The sequence below is a fragment of the Lepidochelys kempii genome, chromosome 2 (assembly GCF_965140285.1).
Source record: "Lepidochelys kempii isolate rLepKem1 chromosome 2, rLepKem1.hap1, whole genome shotgun sequence".
NCBI lineage: Eukaryota > Metazoa > Chordata > Testudines > Cheloniidae > Lepidochelys > Lepidochelys kempii.
The window spans coordinates 31,678,728-31,699,927 of record NC_136381.1 but is presented as its reverse complement, the minus strand read 5'-3'; the positions used below and the strand labels follow the sequence as shown (position 1 = coordinate 31,699,927).

The 21,200-nt window shown below is 39.6% G+C and overlaps 1 long non-coding RNA gene across 1 annotated transcript in view; it reads left to right on the top strand.

Annotated features, from left to right (window-relative positions):
• LOC140905855 (uncharacterized) overlaps positions 1-21,200 on the top strand; it is a 61,655-nt gene that overhangs the window by 38,335 nt on the left and 2,120 nt on the right. Inside the window, exons 2-3 of the long non-coding RNA XR_012156965.2 lie at positions 18,960-19,015; positions 19,309-19,380. This is a non-coding gene — a long non-coding RNA (uncharacterized LOC140905855). The remainder of the gene's footprint in view (positions 1-18,959; positions 19,016-19,308; positions 19,381-21,200) is intronic.

Below are 21,200 nucleotides of genomic sequence, written 5' to 3'. Positions count from 1 at the left end.
GGTACACCTCTGCGCACCCTTAACAGAGACCTGTCTCCTATGGCATAGCCTCCACCAGTATACCTGACTCTGAAAGCTTTGTTTTACTTATTCATTTGAATAAGAACCTCAAATTTATTTGAATATAGTGGGAGGGTGGGGAAGAGTTCTTCCCTTTTCAAAACTTACTTTAATAGCATAATTTGAAAAGGTTTAGCTGTGGGATTTATTCATTAAATGATTCTTTCAGACAGACAATACAACAACAAGAGTGCACTTCAAACAAACATCAAACAAAGATATTACCAGCAAAAAAAAAAAAAAATTCCCAATAGAACTGTAGCATGGAGTTGGTTTTAGAACAGTTAAATAGCCTGGAGGGAGGAAAGATCAAACAGTAAGACCAACATTCATGAAGAAATTTTTAAAAAAAAGATAGAAATCTTAAATTCTAACAGCTTAACACACATATCAGGACTCTGGTCTTTGATCCATACAGGAATTTTGCTTGTAGTAAAATCAAATACAGACAACCCAAGGAAGTTCCACCCTAACAAATCCCGGAAGGATATCATATGGGTAGCTTTGAGTTCCTTTAATGACTATGCGATCAGCAGCCTTACCACCTTGCCAAACACAGTACTTTTGATCCCTTGATAATATTAAATAACAACAGCTTGCTTTGGAAAAATTCAAGTTTGGCTGTCTTCCCTCATTGTCTCTGTGACACTGCACCCCGTATTCTTCATAGGGATATTATTATGATATGATTATGGCATAATGATGATGCATTTTGTACAAAATAGGTGATGTGAGGTGTCTTTGGAAAAGTTATGATTTGCTAAATACGATTATCCTATTTGTATGCATGTATCATTTTTGTATCTAAAGTTAGGAATATTGACTGTGTATCTGTATTTCAATCCTGCTTACTCTGGTTGACACCCACAACTAGCCTTTCTGGTACAACAGTGAAAAAGCCAGACAGTGCTGATGGGCCATCAGCAAAGACAATGGACCCTGGAAGAACTTAACGTTCCTGTGAACATTCCAGACAGCCTGTAAGTAATGACTGCTATGACTCAGCCAGGTATGCAAGGGCATGTAACCAAGCCACATGATTCTGGACTCCATCTTGGGATGTCAGTGTTTTTCCACACACTGAGTTTGGGACAAAGGGTTCCCACCATATGCTAAAGCTATATAAGGCAGGGTGTGACATCATCTGTTGTTCTTCACTCCCCACACAAGAGGACTCCTGGAAACACCTGAGGAACAAGGACTGAACTGGGGGAAGTGCTGGACGCAGGCTAAAGGGGTTTCTATCCTGAGTATGAAAGACTTGGGGATTCCAAGCTGTAAAGCAAGTGCAGCTTGTCCCTTAAGAATCTTCAGCCTGCTTGCATCATCAATCAGGGTGAGAGATTGTTAATTCAATTCCTATCTTTCTTGTATGTTAAACTTAGTTTGCCTCTTTGTTTATTTACAAGGTAATCTGCTTTGATCCATTTGCTATCCCTTATAATCACTTAAAATCTATCTTTTGTACGTAATATACCTGTTTTATGTTTTAAATTAAACCTAGTGTGCCTTTAAGTGAGGTATCTGAGGAAAAAAATCTCAATTTAATTTAGCACAGGTTTGGTGTATTTCCTCTCCACATTGAGGGAGAGGTGAACTCTATGAGCTTACACTGTAAAGTTTCCTGTGCAGTGAAGGACAGTATAATTTTGGGTACTCCAGAGGGGGTGCATGCCTGGGGAGCTGGACGTTATCTTGGTTGTAGCCTTTCTATTGTTGGTTCATGCAGTGGCTGGTCAGAGAGCCTGCATGTAACTGCAGTTGGGTGTGACCCTACCTGTGTGGATCCTGGTGGAAGTGTAGGACCGGGATCAGGTCTGCAGCTTGTCACAGCAGCACAGCGTGAGAGGAAGCCCAGGCTCATTGGTTGGGGGGCTCAGTGGTACCCCAGTTTCAGCTGGCACCCTGGGGGAGAACCTGTCATAGTTGCCTCCACCAACATTTTTGAATAACTTTATTTTTGAGTAAAGTTGTTAATTTTATAAATAATCCTATTATTTAAAATAAGTGAGTCTTCTCATATCCATGGGAAATAGATGAAAAGAATAATATTTATTTATTGATGTTACTGATTCCAACTTTAGTAGTAAGCTATGTACAAATACTGAAAAATAATAACAGTTGAATAGAACCTGCCTTGAAAGGATAAAGATGATACACTTTAGTACACAGAGGAATACTAAGCACTTAAATGATATCTAAATCTCTGTTGGATAACAAACTGAATATGATATTTTAAATCCTAAGATTTTTGTTTTGAGAATTTGTGATGCTCCTTCTTAGGCAGTAATCAGTTGTAAAGTGGATGGGTGGATGTACTGATAGATAGTTGGAATCAGCAGTCCATCCCACAGCTTGACCCATTAACTCCCTGGCAACAACTGACCACTTTACCTAAATCTGTTTTCAAACTCATTTGAATGATAGGGCTGAATTCCATGTTTTATTACAATTGAGGGCTGTTATATAAATGCAGGTATATATACTCCCCACAATGCATAATGGATGTTCCATTAACATCAGTAGGGGATTTAAATTTAGAGTGATATGACTGATACCACTGGTCTTGTGACCCCCAAAATCAGACTCAAGACACCCTCACAAAAGCCTGTCTATATCAGCAGTGACTTGTCAATTTGTCTGTTTTGGTAGGTGAAAGATAGGCCACACCAGAGGAATTGCCAGAATTTAATTAAGTGTTTCACTCTAACCCTTGGAAAACTTCCCCAGGATAGACTAACTCTGTTATCTTTTGGGAGGACATGTATACACTTTTGTAATTGAAAGATTGACACTCAGACAGTAATTCTTTGAAAAACAAAATAATCTTTATTCAATATTCCAATATTCTCTGATACAATAAACCTTAAAAGCATATAAAGAAACAAATATAAATTCCATTTGAACAGGTATGCATATCAAAATACCCAATACTGCAATACTATACAGTTGGAAATAGCTTTTAAATGGTTACATTCTACATACAAAAAAAGAAAGGAGTACTTGTGGCACCTTAGAGACCAAGAAATTTATTTGATCATAAGCTTTCGTGAGCTACAGCTCACTTCATAGGATGCATGCGAAGTGAAGTGAGCTGTAGCTCACAAAAGCTTATGCTCAGATAAATTTCTTAGTCTATAAGGTGCCACAAGTACTCCTTTTCTTTTTGCAGATACAGATGAACACGGCTGCTACTCTGAATCCATTCTACATACAATGATCAGTCCCATGTAGGATGCTGACAGCAAATTCTTAAACATTAAAACTGTACAGTTAGTAATAACACACACACACACACACACACACAAAAACATCCAACTTTATTATCCCAGGCATCCATACACATACTTCCTATTGGTTCCTCATACTGTGACCATGATGTTCACTTCTCTGCCATCTTCTTTTCCCTCTGCTCTGTCAAATGGTCTTTCTATTCTGTCATGTCACTTCTTAGCTGTTGCTGCTGCCACAGTTCCTACCTTCTTCAGTTATTTCAGCTCTCTTCTAATCTTTTTTCTTCATCTCCTATTTCTCCACCTGTTCTTATATTGACTGACTCAAGCCAGTCAGTTCTCTGCCTTATATACAGTTTTGACCTATTCTGATTGGTTATTTCCTCAATCCTTTTCATTAGCATACCCATCCACCAATCATCTTTAAGCCTTCCTTGATTAGTCTGTTCTTATGAACCAATCACAGCTGCTGAACTCCTCTGTCAATCAAAGCTGAACCTGACTGAAAACCTGCACCATGCTCGAGTGACCCCTCCCTTCAGGTTTTGGAGTGACCTTTATCACTCCTTAACCTGCCTGTTTTCAATAGGCCGGATTATTCCACAACCACCATCTTGTTATTTCTAGCTGTGACCACTTTAAACTGTCTTTATTAGTTATTAAATCCTTATAACTTATAAACAATTGCACATTTATATGTATCTTAACATTAGGACTCAGCATCACCGCTCCATTTTTACTAATTTAGATAAGTTTAATTTCAATCTTTCCCTGGCTTCAACGAGTGGTTGGTGGGGCAATGTTCTTAATGCTGTATTCCTGACAGAACAGAGGAGCTGAAAAAGCTCTTGTATCAGCCTAAGTAGTCAGCCCTCCAACCACACACCAGTTAAGCCCAAGTTTTTGGTTCCACTTAGAGTTAATCAGAAAACAACTTTCATCAATTTCCTCTCTGTTCTTCTTCTAAATCTAATTTTGACAAAACATTTTGAACAGTACCACTTTCCCTCCCCCTGAAGGGTCCATACAGACTAACTAAATGATTTTTCTTCTTCTGTCAGAAAATCTGCCGGACCATACCTCCTACCAATTGTTTTGACATCTGGCATGCAGCCAGCATGACCTTCTCGGACAGGAATTTACTCAACCATATGGCAGCCCTCCACTTCTCTCATGGATCTTAGTGATCCACATAATGCAATGCCCTGCCCTACCTTGTCTCCACAAATCCCTCCTATTACAAAGCAGGAGCAGAGACCTTGTGGGGAGGTAGAGTGTAGGACTTACAGTGGAGTTTTCCCTTTCAGCAGGTTCAATTTCAGAACAGAAACATCTGGCCCTTAATTTTAAGACAAAATCCTTGGAGACAAAGTTCTGTTATTATCTATTTAAGAATATACAAGGATAAAGAAATGATTCAGAAAAATCTGAACAACCTCCTACTTTTAATATGAGAAGTATTCAAAAATTCAGTGATATTTCACTGGTTTCTAAGCATGTTTTTATGGGGGCATTGGCAGCCACAAAGCAAATACGGGTCTTTCTCCATTTTTCAGGGTTTAGAATTGATAAAGACAATAAAATATGTTTTGCTCTTAATCAGTCAAATTCAGATCTGTGTCTGCAACTCTGTGGCCTGCCCTTGTTTTCTACTAGCCATGTACTGTGAAAATGATTGAATTTGTTAAAATCATTTAAAAATAAATAGCTTTGTAAAAAGTCAGAAAGAAAAAGAAACCCACCGTTATTATTTGTGTATGTAACACATAACTCCTAAAATAAAATTATGTAATAGAAGAACATTATCAGCATGTTAAAAAAATCTTATTAATTGTCTGTTAAGAAACTATGACCTCATATCAGCTCTTTCCAGATAGGAGCCTTTGACATTCATAGCTTCTGGTTCCTTAATTTTATCAAATCTATTTACTCGCTTATGTAATTCAGAAATACGCTTTCCAGCTATGTCTAAAATGAAATGTATGCACTTATTCCTAGATCATACACGATATTCACAATAATTCTAAGTATTTTAAATGAATGTCTCACTTGAATAATTTTTAATGTGAGACTTTGCAAGTGGTACATTGAGTGAAACCATGGCCCCACTGAAGTCATTGCTGACTCTCATTGACTTCAACAGGGCAAGGATTTCCTCTCTTGCTTGTATTTTCACTGGAGCCATTTGAAACAGCAAAACCCTTCTGAAAAATAAAATGTGGCAGTTGCTAAGACAAGTGTCAGTGATCAGTGAAAAATAGAAATAAAAACTTTGAGTCAAGATTCTCAAACATTTGAATTTTTAGTAAAAGTACAGGAAGAAATGTCAAGTTTTTCAAAATCCGTTCATCTTCAAGGAAACAGCAAGGACTTTTGGGGGGTTTTAAATGTCTATTATATTTTGTTGACATCTTGTTCTCCTTTATCAGGGCATCAGAAATGTGTCATGTTCTGTGGTGTTTTCCTTTCCCCCCCTCTTCCAAATCAGAAATGCTTCTACATTTTTCCAGTGACTCAGAGTTAAAAGCTTCAATTCAATCAGTTGCCAGCAACATTGCCTGGAAGTTAGGAAACCTTTCTTAGGAGAGGTCGCCACTTGTAGTTACTCATGTTTTCAATGCCTGTAAGCTGATGTCCTACCTTGGAAGCTTCTGAAATCTGTGGCCTTTGTCTTAAAATTAGACCCTTTCCCTGAGCCAACATGTTTTCAGTTAGGATCAATGCTAGAACAAAAGGAAGACAAGTACCACATGGGCAAGATTCAAAGTGGGCCAGTAAACCGTACTGCCCAATTTTCTGCTGACAGCCTGGTCCAGCTCATGCTGATCCCATTCAGGCACACTGAGTGCAGAACTGACCAGAAGAGGGCACGCCGCTATGTCTCTTGATACCAGAATGGGGGAGCAGAACTTTGAATTCCTACAAGAGGTGCAGCATAACTGACTCCCTCTCTGAGAAAGAAAAGGTAGCTTGGCGCTACCAAGCAGCCGGCAGTTTCCATTGCTTCTTCCGCTCCCCATACAGAGAGCTCAATTCACCTTAAATTCTAAAGAAGTGTCTCTCCTCTCATTTATATCAGTATTAATCAGGAGTAACTCCACTGAAACTAGTAGAATTACAGCACTGTAAAAGTGATGTGAGAAAAAATCAGGCTTTATGGGTATGTCCACACTGCAGTTAAAACTCAGGGCTGGCCTCTGCCAGCTGACTCTGCCTAGGGCTGAGGGGCTGTTTAATTGCAGTGTAGAGGATCAGGCTGGAATATGGGCTCTAGGACTCTGTGAGGTGGGATGGTCCCAGAGCATAGGCTGCAGCCCAAGCCCAAATGTCTATAGTACAAGTAAACAGTCCCGTATCTCTAGCCTGTGTTAGCTGGCATGGGCCAGCCATGAGTTTTTAATTGCAGTGTAGATATACCCTGACCCTCCAGTTTTGACACAGAACCAAAAATATAAACCTGGAGAATTATAGCATTGTAATACTGTCCAAGTGAATAAATGTGCTATAATACATTCTGGCTTTGGTAACATGTAAACAAACAAAATACATCTCGGGTGATCACTTGCAAGCAGCATATCAGCTGCACACACTTTAAAAGACTGGACTTATAAAACCTCATACCAAATTAGGGCTTGTGATGGAAAAATGTCCCTGAGATGGTGGGATTTATGGAGAGCACAATAACTTTTAATGCATGTATTTTATGGAGAATCCAGAATTATGTCTGTATATTTCACATGTGAAAGGCCTTTAAATAGCTTGTTTGGTACTAGCACCTACAGAGCATGGCATTTCTGTTCTTTCTTGGTGTTACTATGAATGATCAAACAACAACAACAACAAAAAATACCACCAGCACCTAATTATCTCTATCCTAGTATCATTTTTTAAATAACCACAGTGTGCAAAAATACTTTTCTTGAAAGGATCTGATATTAAGTCACAATGACCTTTATATCAATAATGCTATATAATAGCATGGACATGTATTAGGACCTGTTATGGTAACTCCTGTTTTACCATCCATTCCAAAACCAGTGCTTGGGATGTTAACATTGTTGGGGTTCCCACCAACACTTCTTCCACTTGGCTTATCCAGAACATCTTGTCTAGTTCTGGGAGAAAATTTCACCTAGTTCTCTGGGATCCAAAAACTCAGTTTGACTCCAGATTTCATCACTCGGGTTCCTTTACTTGGCACACAGAAACACCACACTATGTTGATCAGACTCAAGTGTAGGGGCCAGGCATACCACAGACCCAAAATTATACAGAAACCCTCTCCCATTACATACATTTACACATCTCATTGCATTTACTATGCATTAAATCACAAATTTTTGGATTGGCTTGGTTACTTTGCAGGTACCAATCCCTGTGCAATATGCTCTGTCCATATACTGTCCATGCTCAACCTACCCTTTACCTCATCTCTACATTCCTAATTTACCATGTCCATTTGTCAATAAATGGTTACCTGGATGTTCTCCCTCTTATCTTAGCTGGCTCAGACATTGTCTTTTTTCAAACTAATGATCTGTTTACCTTCCTAATATTATCCTTCAAGAAATGAGGTCTCCCTCCATGTGTTAATTACTCATGTCATGCCAGGTCAGGCCTCAGCTACATACAATTTATATTTGAATGATTCACAAGTAGATGCTTAAGGCCAAATGTATTTCTTAAACTTTATTTTGATTTATGGATGTGTGAATCTGAAAGTGAGTGTGTTTCTCCAAAAATGCTGTTCTCCATCCCATCTATCCTCAGTAGTATATATTGACCATGCTTTTAGCAACATATCTTAGAAAAGGGGTCTCTGTTTTTTGTTTTTTTGAGTAAAAGTTAGCATAATTGCTAAATGATTGAAGTTTGCAGTATACTATTGTCCATCTAAGGTGGATCTAGATAAATTTTCAGACATTTACTACTCTTTTTTTTTTCCGGTGTATGAACTAACCAGTGTTTTCAGACCTCATGTCTTTTGCCAATACAAATAGTCTTTTGTCTGTCTCCTTTTGATTTAAATCTGTATGCATTTATAAGGATGAAAGTTTGTGGATGTGATTTCATAGAATCTTCTTATGGAAACTACTTAGTGTAGCGTCTCTCCTTATAATAGCTGTGAAAGTTATGGTATGTTTCTTTAACTTTATGAATAGATTATCCTGCTCAATCTGTAAATGATCTGTTCTTGATCCTCAGTTCTCCATTCTCCTTCACTTTTTGACAACACAATCTGTGAAAGAACACATCAGAATGGAAATTGCTCCTGCAAAACTTTGTAATAAATATATATCAGGTGAATGGTATAGAAAGTGTTTGTTTATTTTTGACTCAAAACAAATTATTAGCACACGAGAACATTTGAACACTTTCAGTATCTTTCATTTTCACCTTTGTTAGGCAAGAGTGTATCATGTTATTTATATTTCCTTTGTAGTTCACAAAAGAAAAAAGACTGCTCTGACAGGAGCAGCATCTCATGAAGAAAACATGTGTTGGCTGTCAGAGTTTGATGTGAATGTTATTGATATTAAAATGTAGCATTATGGTTACAATGTGTTAATTTAGTAAAAAAGTATTTAAAACATTATCTAAATGCAATGACAGGAATATTTTATTTTTGAACTTTTTCTTCTTCAGGGGATTTTTTTGTTTTATATCTTAAAGAGAGTTTTCAAAAGCTATAATTCAAAAGCTTCATGCTGGCATATTATTTCTATGAAGTGCCATCTACTTACTAATTACTTACTTCAGAGTGGTAGCTGTGTTAGTCTGTATCAGCAAAAAAACCCAAGGAGTACTTGTGGCAACTTAGAGACTAACAAATTTAATTGGGCATAAGCTTTCGTGGGCTAAAACCCACTTCATCAGATCCATGCAGTGAAAAATACAGTAGGATGATAGATATACACAAAGAACATGAAAAAATGGGTGTTGCCATACCAACTGTAATGAGACCAATCAATTAAGGTGGGCTATTATGAGCGGGAGAAAAAAAAGCTTTTGTAGTGATAATCAGGATGGCCCATTTCAAACAGTTGACAAGAAGGTGTGAGTAACAGTAGGGGGAAATAATTAGCATGGGAAAATAGTTTGTACTTTGTGTAATGACCCATCTACTCCCAATCTTTATTCAAGCCTAATTTAATGATGTCCAGTTTACAAATTAATTCCGAATCTACAGTTTCTCATTGGAGTCTGTTTTTGAAGTTTTTTGTTGGAGAACTGTGACAGACCTAAACGTCCCCAGGGACAGCACAAGCAGCAGCTGGTGCAGCTGGCCCCAGGGACTGCTTCAGCAGTGGTCCTGGGGGACGGGGGTGGTGGCTGGAGTAGGTGCTGCTCAGCGGCCCCCAGCAGTGGTCCTGAGGCTGCCCTGGGCATCTGGTGCCGCTGGCCTTGCCCCCACCGCAGCAGTTCCCTGGTCCCCCACCCCAATCAGTAGCCCCCCTCACTCCTCCAGCAGTGGTCCTGGGGGGCGGCTGGAGCAGCTGCTGCTCGGCAGCCCCCGGCGGTGATCCTGGGATGGCCCCCAACAGCAGGTGCCACTGACCCCACCCCCCTGGAGCAGCGGCTCCCCAGGGTATAAATCAGGGGTATTTATAATATAAGTCATAGACAGGTCAGGGGCCCATGAATTTTGTTTCTTGTCCATGACTTTTACTAAAAATACTCATGACTGACTCATAGCCTTACTTATTACATATAGTAGAACCTCAGAGTTACAAGCAGGAGAATTACGAACTGACCAGCCTATCACACACCTCATTTGGAACCAGACGTATGCAATCAGGCAGCAGCAGAGACAAAAAACAAACAAAAAAACCAAAACAAATAGAGTAGAGTACTGTGTTAAACATAAACTATTAAAAAATAAAGGAAAAGTAGAATTTTTCTTCTGCATAGTAAAGTTTCGAAGCTGTATTAAGTCAATGTTCAGTTGTAAACTTTTGAAAGAACAACCATGACATCTTGTTCAGAGTTACGAACAACTTCCATTCCCAAGATGTTAGTAACTCTGAAGTTCTACTGTAGGTCGTAATGGTCAATGGTTTCATTTGCCAGTGGGTTTCTCTTCCAAACTGAGGGTTTTGGGTGGCTCAATTTGCCCTTTGTTGTCAGATATTTTTTACACCACGTGATACAGGTGTAATTTGCCTGATCATTGTCAGATAGAGATAGGTCTCACAGGATTATCCTTAAAGCAGTTGTAGTGTTAAGATCAGTAGATGAATCAGTGTACACTAGTCATTCCTCTCTAAATGCTAAAACTCCTATTATTAAAACTGGCCTCAGTTTTCAAATATGGGTATCTCTTTTAGCTCCAAAGTGATCATAGAATCATAGAATATCAGGGTTGGAAGGGACCCCAGAAGGTCATCTAGTCCAACCCCCTGCTCGAAGCAGGACCAATTCCCAGTTAAATCATCCCAGCCAGGGCTTTGTCAAGCCTGACCTTAAAAACCTCTAAGGAAGGAGATTCTACCACCTCCCTAGGTAACGCATTCCAGTGTTTCACCACCCTCTTAGTGAAAAAGTTTTTCCTAATATCCAATCTAAACCTCCCCCACTGCAACTTGAGACCATTACTCCTCGTTCTGTCATCTGCTACCATTGAGAACAGTCTAGAGCCATCCTCTTTGGAACCCCCTTTCAGGTAGTTGAAAGCAGCTATCAAATCCCCCCTCATTCTTCTCTTCTGCAGGCTAAACAATCCCAGCTCCCTCAGCTTCTCCTCATAACTCATATGTTCTAGACCCCTAATCATTTTTGTTGCCCTTCGCTGGACTGTCTCCAATTTATCCACATCCTTCTTGTAGTGTGGGGCCCAAAACTGGACACGGTACTCCAGATGAGGCCTCACCAATGTCGAATAGAGGGGAACGATCACGTCCCTCGATTTGCTCGCTATGCCCCTACTTATACATCCCAAAATGCCATTGGCCTTCTTGGCAACAAGGGCACACTGCTGACTCATATCCAGCTTCTCGTCCACTGTCACCCCTAGGTCCTTTTCTGCAGAACTGCTGCCTAGCCATTCGGTCCCTAGTCTGTAGCGGTGCATTGGATTCTTTCGTCCTAAGTGCAGGACCCTGCACTTATCCTTATTGAACCTCATCAGATTTCTTTTGGCCCAATCCTCCAATTTGTCTAGGTCCTTCTGTATCCTATCCCTCCCCTCCAGCGTATCTACCACTCCTCCCAGTTTAGTATCATCCCCAAATTTGCTGAGAATGCAATCCACACCATCCTCCAGATCATTTATGAAGATATTGAACAAAACCGGCCCCAGGACTGACCCTTGGGGACTCCACTTGATACCGGCTGCCAACTAGACATGGAGCCATTGATCACTACCCGTTGAGCCCGACAATCTAGCCAGCTTTCTACCCACCTTATAGTGCATTCATCCAGCCCATACTTCCTTAACTTGCTGACAAGAATACTGTGGGAGACCGTGTCAAAGCTTTGCTAAAGTCAAGAAACAATACATCCACTGCTTTCCCTTCATCCACAGAACCAGTAATCTCATCATAAAAGGCGATTAGATTAGTCAGGCATGACCTTCCCTTGGTGAATCCATGCTGGCTTTTCCTGATCACTTTCCTCTCATGCAAGTGCATCAGGATTGATTCTTTGAGGACCTGCTCCATGATTTTTCCAGGGACTGAGGTGAGGCTGACTGGCCTGTAGGTCCCAGGATCCTCCTTCTTCCCTTTTTTAAAGATTGGCACTACATTAGCCTTTTTCCAGTCATCAGGGACTTCCCCGGTTCGCCACGAGTTTTCAAAGATAATGGCCAATGGCTCTGCAATCACAGCCGCCAATTCCTTCAGCACTCTCGGATGCAACTCGTCCAGCCCCATGGACTTGTGCATGTCCAGCTTTTCTAAATAGTCCCTAACCACCTCTATCTCCACCGAGGGCTGGCCATCTCTTCCCCATTTTGTGATGCCCAGCGCAGCAGTCTGGGAGCTGACCTTGTTAGTGAAAACAGAGGCAAAAAAAGCATTGAGTACATTAGCTTTTTCCACATCCTCTGTCACTAGGTTGCCTCCCTCATTCAGTAAGGGGCCCACACTTTCCTTGGCTTTCTTCTTGTTGCCAACATACCTGAAGAAACCCTTCTTGTTACTCTTGACATCTCTTGCTAGCTGCAGCTCCAGGTGCGATTTGGCCCTCCTGATATCATTCCTACATGCCCGAGCAATATTTTTATACTCTTCCCTGGTCATATGTCCAACCTTCCACTTCTTGTGAACTTCTTTTTTATGTTTAAGATCCGCTAGGATTTCACCATTAAGCCAAGCTGGTCGCCTGCCATATTTACTATTCTTTCGACTCATTGGGATGGTTTGTCCCTGTAACCTCAACAGGGATTCCTTGAAATACAGCCAGCTCTCCTGGACTCCTTTCCCCTTCAATTTAGTCCCCCAGGGGATCCTGGCCATCCGTTCCCTGAGGGAGTCGAAGTCTGCTTTCCTGAAGTCCAGGGTCTGTATCCTGCTGCTTACCTTTCTTCCCTGCGTCAGGATCCTGAACTCAACCAACTCATAATTAATCACATGTTGTAAACTGGGATTTAGGGCCTTGTCAAAAGCCTACTGAAGTCAGTGGAAGCCTTTCATGGGCTTTGGATCAGGTCTTTAGTTTAGCTGTTCTGTTTCAGTGCTGTTTTTGGTTATTGTATGTTTGCTTTTTAAATTGAAAGCCATTGGGCCTGATTCTTCACTTAAACCTCTTTCATACCCAGGTGAGAGCAGAATCAGGCTTCTTGGTCTGAGGTCTCACATGCCATAGATGTATAGCCAATGATGCCATCAGGCACAGATCTGTTAGAATGTTATTGAGACTTTTGGTTATGCGCTGGGTATATTTTATTGTGTATTTTGTCTATCCAGCTTTGCTTTCGGTTGGTGGGTGCTATCATGTTGGATGCCGACTGTGACTGTAAGTAGAGCACTTCCCTTGTAATTTGCCATCTCAGGAAAGGCACCAGAGGGTTGGATAGTGGCATTTTACTCTATGTTCAGTGTGAACTACGCTGAACTTGGGGACTTTTTACCAAGAGTAGGTGATCTTGTTTTCTGGTTACAGTTTTCCTTTGCTAGCTCATACACAGAATCTTTTTCAATTACTATTACAAAAAAATCTATCAGGAGTTAAAGATGATAAACCTGTGGATTTTACAAGAAAAAGGAAGTGCTGAGAATGTTCTGAACTTTGTGAGACCTCTCAGTCTGGGGCATGGTGAAGGGTGCAGGGATGTAGCCAATCAACACTCATTATGTGATTTGTTTTTTAATCTCTTTTCACTTGCAGTCCTAACAGATACTTTCCGATGAAATGAGCTGTAGCTCACAAAAGCTTATGCTCAAATAAATTGGTTAGTTTATAAGGTGCCACTAGTACTCCTTCTCTTTTTCCTTTCTGGTATGCCTACATTATCCCTGCCTATCTCCAGCTATTCACTTGCAGTCAGGAGCTCGTTCTTAATAGTTTATTTTTTGAAAGTGAGCTCATCTCTTGAAGTATTCCTTGCTTTATTTTTGTGGGTGCATAGTTGTCATTTAAAGGGAGGATTTTCCAGCAGCAGTCATTAAAACACTTGAGTTTGGATTCTTGGGAAATGTGCCTTGTGTTTAGTGCTTTTTTAAATTTCCACTTTTGTTTTTCCTGTCTTCCTCACCTTTTTTTTCTATTTGAAGTCCTTTACTGTAGTAAAGAAGTAAGTACCATGATTTGGCTCTCAGTGAGAAAAACTGTAAAAAACATAAATTATCTTAAATTTTATAAACAGATTTAAAGACTTGCTTTATACACATCTATGTAGCATATCCTATTTAATAATTTAGAACTTAAAATATCATGCATAAACTCATGTAGATTACTTGTTCACATACTTTTTTGTATATTAAGTGATATACCACTCTGGCCTTTGACCCTAGAAGGTGATGGCATTAGCCATAAAAATAACACATGGCATTATGCCTCCCTTATGGGAAAACAATGTATAACTGTGTGGAAAAATATCTGTACTGAAACCTCATTCCAATTATGAAGATATAGAATTTATATTCTCAGCAACAGACACATCAGGAGCCCTTCAAGGTCCTCTATTTCTAAACATAGCAATCTTTGAGACACCTCAGAGAATTGTTCACCTGTTTCAAGTGTAAAAAAGAGGTCTATAGTATACAGGAACAATGTACCACAGAGGACTAAAGGTTAAAATGTATATTGGGAGCTACCAAGTGATATGTTACCTACATATCACTTATGGAAAAGTTCTATCAAATGTAATAGGGATAAAACAGATAGGATTCTATAGTAATTTGAGTAAAACCTAGAGAACTGAAATTGATTTCCTAAAACGTCTCAGGTAAGCTAAAGTATATATGTTTTAAGACCTGCCAAACAATTTCCTTAAATAGGAACTTTGTCCATCTGTGTCCATTTTGGATTGTAATATCTACTTTGATGTATTTTTAAGGTTGTTAACCTAATAAAGAACTCTGAAAAGTTTATGGGAAATATTCTAGCATACAGTGCACTAATTAGGATTGTCAAATACACAAGTCAAAAGCAGACACAAGCTATCCCACAAAGTATGGTATATTTAGCCATGCAACTCTTATATCTTTGTTTTCTGCATACTTTACCTTTTAAAGTTCTTTAGGCTAATCTTGACAGAGAGACAGGTATTGATTTCATGTTCAATTTATTACTTACTGTTCCACAGGAGACTTGCATACAGTGTGTGTTCTTATAGTTACTGATCTAAAGCCCACTGAAGTCAATGGGAGTCTTTCTCTTGGCTTCAGTGCACTTTGGAACATCCCCATGGAGTTTTTACTTATGTTCTTTCTTGCTTTGATAATTTTTCTTACTCTAAATTCTGATTGAGAAAATCTGTTTGCTGTTAGTGTTTGGAAAAGCATGATAAAAATAAATAGAGAGGTATTGATGACTCAATCAATCAGAAAGAAGGACTGTTACTCATTACTTCCAATACAAATTTAGGATGATCTGAGATTAGCTCAAAATAAGAAAGCAGTTGTTGCTTCAAACCAACACTTTCATTTAGATGAAGGATAGAGGTAGGGATTATTATTCCTTCCTTCCCTTCCACCCATATAATCTCATGTTCTCTTACTCTCACTGACAAAGCATCATGAACAAAAGAGGTAAACACTAAAATATCAAAAAGAATATCCCTACCCCAAGCAGAGTTCTTATCCCCCAAAAGGGAAAGTGACAGAGACTCCTTGAAGCCCACTGGAGACTTCACTATTGCTGTTGATTGTATGTGGAATATGCTCAGATAATATGGTGATGGACGGCACTATTCAATTTTACACAGATATTCTGGCAGATGGAAATAAAAAGGAAATTAACCTGTTCCATATCCCTAACATTCAGGTTGCATTAGTTTAAATGTAAATTGTCTCTTCTGATTTGTTTCATGGTTTTGTTGTGAACTGATATTCTGTGGAAATCATATCCCCAAAGATAGAATCTTAAGCATTTAAAGTCTCTCTTTTTTGCTCTCCACTCCATTGCTTTCCATTTCAGCTTTCCCCATGTTCATTCAAGCATTAATTGTGACTCTTCCAGCTAGGAAGATGGGGAATCTAGTCAGTTTATGAAACCTAGGGCCTGCACATCAGGCTCTCCAGGTTGGATGTGTGACTTTTAGGCTTATTTTTCTCTGTGTATAGATAAAATTATCCCATCACCCTGTACACTAACCTTAGGTCTACCCAAGGAGGTAGTATGGCCTACTGTTTATACCAAGGCACTGGTACTCCTGGTTTCTATCTAGCTCTGCCATTGACTTTGTACAACCTCTCTATCTCTGTTTATTCATTTAATCCTAGGGAGGAGGAATGGTCCAGTGGTTATGATAGTAGCCTGCATGGTGAAAGACCTGAATTCAGTTCTCTGTTCTACCCCAGACTTCCTGTGTAACCTAGGGTAAGTTAATTTGGTGACTTAAAAACTTTAGGCAACTAACTCCTAGAATCAGGTCTCAATGGGATTCCCAAAGCCCCCAGTAAGCTGCTCCCACATTCTGTAGGTGCCTAAAGATGCTTGGTGCCTACATTTTTGCAGCAACACTTCCCTAGGCACCTATGTTTCTGCCTCTCAGCATGCACACTGCAGCCCCTTCTCCTGTTGAAGCTGTTTCACAGTGGATAAATAATGCACAAAACTTTAGATCAGAGAGAGAGATAATGCAAGCATGAGACTCTGTAGCCTGATGGTTAGAGCACTTCCATAGGTGGTGGAGACCACTGGGGCAGGAAGACTGAATTCTTGAACTGTTTAAATTCGCCATTGGAATATCTCATATCCCTGTGGGTAGAGCACTCACTTGAGAGGTGGCAGGTCTACGTTCACATCTTGTCTCCCCCTCATGTGGGAGGAGGGAATTGAATTGGGGGGGGGCAGGTCTCCCATATTCCAGGTAAGCACCCTAACTATTGGGATAAAAGATATATGGGAGGTGCTCTTCCTTCTACTCGCACCTAGCTTCTTGCCAGAATGATGTAGGCACCTAATGCCAAGAAAGGGTTTGATACTGAGAATCCCAAACAGAGGGAGGTGCCTCTCTGTGGCAGGCCCCTCCTTAGACATACACAAGGTATGTGGCTGCATCGGGCACCTGAAAATTTGAGGCAACCCTGGGTCTTAGTGTCCACCCTTCCGCCTCTTCCTATCCCTGTTCTGACCCTTCCTGCAGGCTCCCACCACAGCTAGCTACTGCAGCCTGGCAAGTCTTCCTCCAGAGGGGATCTAGTACTTAAAAGTGAAAAAGGCTTCCAGCCTGCCAGACCTATTAGAACAACACTGAAACTGTTAAAGAGCCAATGAAGCCATTTAACAGGCATTTGCCAATCCCCAGGTATATACTGTCAGTTTCTGAATTTACTGACAAAAACAGCAGTGCATTACTATCATATTTACTCAGAACATGTTAGTCTACAGAACCTTAGTTTAAAATTTGCTTTAAAAATATTTCATTAGTGTGTTGCTGAAGATTATAAAATCACATCTCTAAAAAATCCTTGCATACATTTTTAGATGCACAAACTGAGTATTCATCTTTAGCCTTAAATGCTTGGATCTTCAGACATACTTTTAAAATAAATCTTTCAAAAGACCACCCTAATCTAAAATACACACGTGAGCCCAGGCTGCCATCAGGCATAGGGGCACCAGTTTAATAATACTGCATAGGGCCCCATTAATCCTTAGGACAGACCTGCCCTGTGGAATGGTCTTTGTTGCCTGTTTCTGTGAGAGGGTGGGGCTGAGTGCACATCCCTTGGTTTAGCATCTCCCCACTGGGTAGCTAAAGTGAGGAGCTGCTTAGCATGCTGGCTTTTGTGAATCCTATTCTGAAGTTCCTATCTCTCTCCATACGTTGTATTGGACCCAAAGTGCCAAATTCAGACTTTGTGAATCCCAGTGATTTTCTAGTCACTTAGAAGTTAGATGTGGAAACATACAGGGTCACCATGCCCAGGTTTCTTTGTGAATCTAGCTCTTTATCTCTCTCTGACTCACATCGCCATGTGGATAATAGCACTCTCCTACCTCACAGAGTATTGTGAGGCTAAATCAAATAAGATTGTGATGGGCTCAAATATTACAGTAATGGGGCCCATACAATTAGTGTATATCCATCTGTAAAAGGTGTACGGTAGGACTTATCTACTTTACCTCAAACTCATATTGTGATGTTTAACTAATGGTTGTAAAGGACCTTGAGGTCCCTGGAGAAAAGGCACTAGAAAAGTGTATACTGTTATTGTAATTATTCTCCATTTAGCAGTTGGACTGGGTTCCCATAGAGCCCTGCTAATCCTGTGCCTGATTAGACGGTATAACTCATTGTTCTCTCTGACAAGCTTCAGATCTTCCAGATCTCCTCAATAGAGATGCATGAGAGAGGGAGAGTAAACTTAAAAAGAAAAGGAGTACTAGTGGCACCTTAGAGACTAACCAATTTATTTGAGCATAAGCTTTCGTGAGCTACAGCTCACTTCATCGGATGCATTCAGTGGAAAATACAGTGAGGAGATTTATATACACACAGAACATGAAAAAATGGGTGTTACCATACACATTGTAAGGAGAGTGATCACTTAAGATGAGCTATTACCAGCAGGGGGGTGGGGGGTAGAAAACCTTTTGTAGTGATAATCAAAGTGGGCCATTGCCAGCAGTTAACAGGAACGTCTGAGGAGCAGTGTGGCGGGGGGGGGGGGGAATAAACGTGGGGAAATAGTTATACTTTGTGTAATGACACATCCACTCCCAGTCTTAAGTGATCACTCTCCTTACAATGTGTATGATAACACCCATTTTTTCATGTTCTATGTGTATATAAATCTCCTCACTGTATTTTCCACTGAATGCATCCGATGAAGTGAGCTGTAGCTCATGAAAGCTTATGCTCAAATAAATTGGTTAGTGTCTAAGGTGCCACTAGTACTCCTTTTCTTTTTGCGAATACAGACTAACACCGCTGCTAGTGTAAATTTGTATCTGGTTAGTTTTTAAAATGTAGAATGTATTTGAAATGATGCAGTTTCTCTTCATGATTTTACAAATTAAATGTTTGGTAACAAACAGATCCTTATCTCTTAGGAAACTGACAGTTGTCTTTCTGCTACATATCATGGCTCTGAACTACACCGTGACAGGTGAGTTGTAACTGATTCTGCTGCTACGAAAGCATAGTGTGCTACAAAATAAAAATAAAGTCAGATGTTAGTAATATAGGATATATGACAAACAACTGAGGACAATAGTACACAAAAGCACTGACCAATTCATGTCACTATAATCCTTTTTTCTCTCACTGGAAAATATAAAATCATTAACCAACATTATTCATAAATAATACTGATACTCTTAAAATGGGAATAGCACATCTGCAACATTGTGAAAATATACTTCTCTGTTTCTAATGATTTTTCATTTCTTTGACTGCAAGTTAGGCTACTTGTAACCACAAATACAACTAATTACAACTGTGGATCTGAAAGCATCATTCTTTGATGATGAGGTGAGCAAGAAGAGAGTAACTTAATATATGCTGACTATTTCACTTAGTGGTGCCCTGATGCAAGAAATCATCCTAATTCATGATTAATCTTAAACACATGTGCAAGTGCTTTCCTGAACTATGGACAAACTAACTCAGGAGATGAGGTAAACATAGAATTTTTTTTTTTTTTTTGGGTGGGCGGGGGAGAGTAAATTTTTCTTCGGACCAAAATTCCTTACATAGGAAACATCATCACAAATCAAAGTTAGTATCTGTGCCTCTTGTGGTGATATGAAAAACACACGACAATACATTGTGAAATTTTAAAAGGAAATTTCACCTTATTTCAGTTGTCAGAACCTAGGGAAGTCTATGTGGATGGTTTTGCTAGAGCAATGCATGAGATGGATGTAGTTCATCATCAACAAAAAAGTGAAACTGACTACAGGAAAAAAGGTGACTTCAAATATGCAACTACACAGGAAAAATGGAGAAAAATATATTTACTGATCTACTATTTACTATTTACAGTCTTTCTGCTCTGGTGATTTTAGGAGTTACTAACAAAAGCAGCTATAAAATTTTTTGATTAGAAGCTGATACTCCAGTTGATGTTGTCAATTTAAAACCAGAATTTCTGTAAATAGTCATGATTACATACTGAAAATTCACGTTCTATGAATATATTGTACTAATCACTTACAATTAGCTGTGTTGCGGAACATTCCTGCCAGTTTGATAATTGCTTGAATGAAATTTCTGAAAAGTGAACACAAGGACCATGAACAGAAGTGAGGCAACTGGTTTTAATGAGAACAAAAACTCATAGGAAATATTTTCATGAGCAGCCCAGCCACAGTCCGGTGTAGTTTTTGTGAGCTCTGAGCTCACAACACTTTACTACATGCCTCCAAAGTTACAATCCTACAAATGAGGAAGATGACAATATTGGTTTAAAAAATTATCTGGGTTAGAGGGGAAAAGGGAAAATAGATCATGTCAGACTAACCTAATATATTTTTTATGAGATGATTAGTTTGGCTGATGAAGGTAATAGTGCTGATATAACATATTTAGACTTCTTTTATGAGGCATTTGTCTTGGTACAGCACAACATTTTGATAAACTAGAATAGTGTATAATCAACATGGAACACACTGAATGGATTAAAAGCTAGCTAATTTATGGGTCTCAATATAATTGTATATGGGGAATCGTCATTGAGTGAAACGAAAAGGAGTACTTGTGGCACCTTAGAGACTAACAAATTTATCTGAGCATAAGCTTTCATAAGCTACAGCTCACTTAATTGGATGCATACTCAGTGAGTGAGTATGTTTCTAGCGGGTTCATACAGGAATTGGTTTGCTTGGACCTGTGCTATTTGACATTTTTATCAATGACTTGGAAAAAAACATAAAACCATCACTGGTAAAGTTGTCAGAATGTTACCTGATCTATGGATTGTGTATCAATTATATTGTTCACGGAAGAATTCCCAGTTATTACTCTGAGGTCTGACAAGTTCTTGTTCCAAGAGCAGGCCCAGTATTATTAAAATTACTCTTCAGTTGGGAACCCAATGTGCACAGTTACCACACTCACACTTTGCGAACCCTTCTGTATTTGCAATAGTGTTATTAATAGGTTTAGCAAAGTCACAAACATTGCAACCCAGCAAAGTAGATAGAGATAGTAGAGAATGTTCATCTGAACATCCAATTACTCACACTATCCTTGAAAAACAGCCTGAAATGTTAGCCATTATCTTCCTCATCACCTATGCCAGTAGCCATCATTCTGGCATACACACGCACCCTGCCCCGCACCCCTGAGCT